The following is a 4,678-nucleotide window of genomic DNA, read 5'->3' on the forward strand; positions in this document are numbered from 1 at the left end:
AAGCTTTCCGTTTCTCGTAGCTTTCGGGTTTCCGTTTGAAACCCTTGCTTGATCTGGGGAAGATCTCTGGAATGGCTCGATCAAATAGCGAAAGCAGAGCTCCGTCGCCAAGCTGTAAGCATAGCGAGCTCGTTAGGGACCCTAAAATACAAATGGAGTCGCCACCTACTATACTAAAAGCACTCTATAAAAAATATAGGCGATGGTTTTTCGATCCGATCTATCACGTCGAAGAAAGAGACCAACTATTCTTATATATGCAATAGGGAAGAATAGTTGGTCTCTAAGAAATCTCACGACCTTATCCTTGTTGAAAGAACTCGAACTCCTAACTCACTAATTTTCACAAGGGTGAATGAGTTGAATCTGAAGCTTTTAAGGTTCTTATTAACAATCTAATTGTTCATTCCCACTCCAACCAATAAAGAATCTCCAAAAGCCTCTCCTTTTTTTAGTCTGAACTCCCTCTTCTCTATTCTTCTCCATGTCTTGGTTCTCTTCGTGCACGTAAGATAGGCTTGTGCTTTAGTTGGGGCAGAGGGCAGGCCTACCATTTTTCTATCCCCTTCACGCCCGTTCCTTGGTCACAGGGCCCACTGGGTCATTCAGTCCCTTTGGCCCAACATGAAAATACTCTTTTGGCAAAACTGACACTTGGTGACTTGCTAAAGGGGACCACTTAAGAGTTGCAGGTCTATCTCTTAGAATAAGATACCTGTCTCCGAGATCAATCATAGGATTCTTCCCCCGTTCCTCTTCGATTGATTTTTCTTCTCCTACGGATATCGAAGGAAAGACAAGGGATTCTTCCTTACCCGGACATTTCCTTTAGGCTACCATAAGAGCCCTCCCATGCATGATGATTATACACCTTGAAGACAAAACATCAAACTTGGACCGAGGTTGCTTGCAATCGTTCATTTGGGCAAGGTCAGACGACCGTTATGTGGAAAGGAGCTCACAAGCCAAAAAAGGGATTCGGAAATCTCACGAAAAGCTTTCTTTTTGTGGGGTCAACAGATCAATTCACACATATTTAATGGTTTCAACCAGAGCCGCTAGTTGGTCAGCCGATCCCTCACTACAAACCTGCTCCTGTCTAAACTTCTCCAGGTTGATTTCAGCTCCTTCGGACCCCTGTAACACAGCATTCAGATCTTCTTTAGTCCTGTCTGCCACCCCTTCCAGAGCTAACGCATCGATGGAGACTTTCCCTGAACATTCACCATCCACAGATTTGCTTGATTCCACATTAGATGGTTCTTTGTCAGTAGAGGAAGCATTCCGCAAGCACCTCTGGTCCTAAGCACCCCCCGTCTCCAGGCTTAAGGCAACAGGGAGACAAGCTTGAAAGCCACACTTGCACTTGCTCGTTTCTTTCCGCTGTCGAAATTTTTATTTTTTTTTTTAAGGGGCCTATTTTTTACCACATATACCATTTTATTTGTTTTGACACACTTTAAAATAAAATTTTATAAAAAAGAATTTATTTGTAATAAGATTTTTATTCATTCGTTACCCGAAATTTCTTGTCATATCAATAATTAGGTATTGTGGAGTACCTAATAGTCCATACTCACTGGAAGGTCAGAACGGGGAAAAGGCTGATCCAAATTCATCGCTGCGGTTATTCATTCAATATACAAGAATTTCTATTTTTGAATCGAGGGTTCGTAATGTAAGACTTATCTGATCTTATAAATTTGGAGAATTTTTTTATCGAATACATCATCAATTTAGCAGAGTATTAAAGATTTCATCGAAAACTTACAGCGGCTTGCCAAACAAAGGCTAAGAGAAAAAAGAGTACAGGTATGACAGGCATAACATCTACGATTGGATTGAAAATGGCATAAGCTTCGGGCAATTTGGCGAAGAAAAAACTACTCGAATAAAGGACAGAATTAAGACAGATACCGATTAAACTAAAGATATTAAGCATAACAAGCATTTCGTTCTTGTGGATTAGATAATTTTGAGTTATTTTTATAAGGGAAAAATGAAAAAGGCAGATCAAGAAATCCTCCTTTTTCTTCGGACTCTCCCTTATAAAAAATCCCTCCCCCCATTATCATTCTAAAATTAGAATATAAGGAATTCTACTTTCATACAATATCTTAATTGAATTCTATGTAATGATCAATGAATTTTTTTGATTCTATATCTACATGTCTTGAATCCTAGCAACAAAATATCCCATATGTTTTTATGTATTTGGGTTGGGATTGACGAATAACCAATACCAATATTAGTGTTGATTAGTATCGAATAGAAATCAAAATGGGGCGTGGCCAAGCGGTAAGGCAGCGGGTTTTGGTCCCGTTATTCGGAGGTTCGAATCCTTCCGTCCCAGATCGTCTTTCATGAAACGAAAGATGGGATCACACTGCATTCCACATGAAACAAGAATTTGTTAAAGGTCTTATTAATTTTCAGAATGGTTCTAAGAATCATATCTGAGAATTCGTTTGGTTTCTCACAAACGGAATCAAGTGTCAAATGTGGGTAAAATGTAATATCTTTATTTTCATAATAAAAAAAGATTTTTGGTCTATTATATCATAAACATTCAGGATATGCTCGTACTACTCATATTCATTTCATATTCATTTTTAAGTTAGTTCCTTAGAGAAACTTTATGTCCCATATCTAATACCTATGAAATGGGAATTATCACATGATGCATTCTGAATCACAATGTGAGAGAAAGACCTCTCTATAGTCAATAAAAAGAAAATAAATGGTATCCCGCCCAATTCCACATAGAATGTAGAGATTAAAGAGTGGGGAGTTTTTAATTTCATCACAGGTCTTAAAACTTCTAATTAAAGTTGGGAAAAAAAAAAAAAAATAGGAAAGATTGATCTGGACCTTATTTTTTTGTATCTTAGATATTAGCTGGTTCAAATGAACCATTGTAAATCAATGTAATGTAGTGATTGGGGAGAAATTCGTATATTCCATCTACTTGACTTTAGAATTGATCGAAAAATTCTTGAAGAAGTAAAACAAAATCTGTATAAAAAACAAGGCCTATGCCTATATGATATATATTATTTATTAATATTGTATTGTTGTATTTAAGTAACAAGGGCTTTTCGGTTAAGTGAAAAGGATCTGTGATTTTTTAAATATCTATAATTAGAATTACCCCGGCTAAGGTAAGAACTCTTAGTTGTATATGATGGATCCGAAAAGATCATACTTCTCTGATTCTTGATTCAGATTTTCTCTTTCAGATGAAAGAAAGAATAACAATAACGTAAGGAAAAAAATTTTACCTTACACGAGCTAATCTTTGGAAGGTTGGGGAATGGGATCGGTAGAAAGGTAGTCCAGCAAGAGTAGAAAGGCTCGGCTAGTCCAGCCTCAGTCCCAATTCACGGGATAGGGAAGAGAAAGAAAGGAATGCAGTAAACGGCTAGTTAGCCACAGGCAGCAATCACTATGGTCAATCAAAGTCGAAAACGTTCTCAAAGGCCGGCCTATATCGTTTTTTGTGGTACCTAATGGTTATCCTCCTTACCTCAACTCAAAGAAAATGGCTGAAATTTTTTATGGCCTTCTAAGTGGGTTTCCTTCAATTTGAATAGGTCAATTCCCTTCTTCACTCTTTTATGCAAATGACTTGAACTTATTAGTTTTGTTTAAGTGTAGCGAAGGGACTACCCCAAAGTAGGCCCGAGCGTAACGCCTTTAAGGGTTGGTAAAGGTTTCCCCTTATTTATCTTTCTCATGGGTTTGTCATTTTTGAAAAGTGGTTGCCTTACCTCTTCCTGATGGCCCTCCGCAGTGTTGGGGACACTTTTCTGAGGTTGCTTCGAATCAACTAGCAGAAAGAAGGGAGTAATGAAGGCCCAATGAAGCAGGAACTCGGAAATTCTGCACCCGAAGTGGAAACACCAAAACTTAGCAGCTTATCTTTAGTTTAGGCAGCCTTCCTTTGTTTTGGCCGTCTTACAGTTCAACCAGTTGGTGCCATAATGGGGGCTGGAGAACAGATTTCCGTTATTCCTAATGCGGGAGGACATTGTTATGAATCTGGGAAGCTAAGTGGGCCTTCCACTTGCTTGACCCCTGAGAATACGGCCGGAAGACATTGATTTTGATGATGATCTCTTCCGCGGAGATCGGGCTTACTCTATGCCATCTATCTATCCTTGAAAAGGATGCGCCTGTTGAATTGCTCAGGGATGCTGTTCTATTCGGAAAATTTTCCCACCTGCAGCAAATGGAATTTTGCCAGCACTGTTACAGAATTCGGAAAACCGCGCCGAGATCTATCGACTATAGCATGAAAGTCCTTGTACAAGTTCGCTGTGACCAGAACCCCAAGGGCAACTTGAGTCCCGATATTCAGATGTGCAGCTATGTTGAAGAGGTGCTCTGAAATGAGACTTGCTGGTTCAACTGTGATAATGGATCTATGAAGCCCATATACGAGAAATCCTAAATGCCTCCGTGTGATGCCGTCAGTGTCTTTGCCATGCGAGCAGAGTACAGACTCCTTCTTTCAGACGGAAGAGTCCCTTTTCCAGTTGAACTTATTTAAGAGCCTATTGATTGACCATGGAATCCCCTGATTTGAGATTGAATCGCATGAAACGATCCCTTTTCTGCCTTCTTGGCTATTAGATGCTTAGCTGATTTCAAAGGAAAGAAAGTCCTTTGTCTTGGG

The 4,678-nt window shown here is 39.3% G+C and overlaps 1 non-coding gene across 1 annotated transcript; it reads left to right on the top strand.

Moving 5' to 3' along the window:
* Positions 1-2,281: 2,281 nt before the first annotated feature.
* On the top strand, positions 2,282-2,353 carry TRNAQ-UUG. The gene has a single exon. It is a non-coding gene; the product is annotated as a tRNA-Gln (tRNA).
* Positions 2,354-4,678: the final 2,325 nt, after the last annotated feature.

The sequence above is a fragment of the Ananas comosus genome, unplaced genomic scaffold (assembly GCF_001540865.1).
Source record: "Ananas comosus cultivar F153 unplaced genomic scaffold, ASM154086v1, whole genome shotgun sequence".
Taxonomy (NCBI): Eukaryota; Viridiplantae; Streptophyta; class Magnoliopsida; order Poales; family Bromeliaceae; genus Ananas; species Ananas comosus.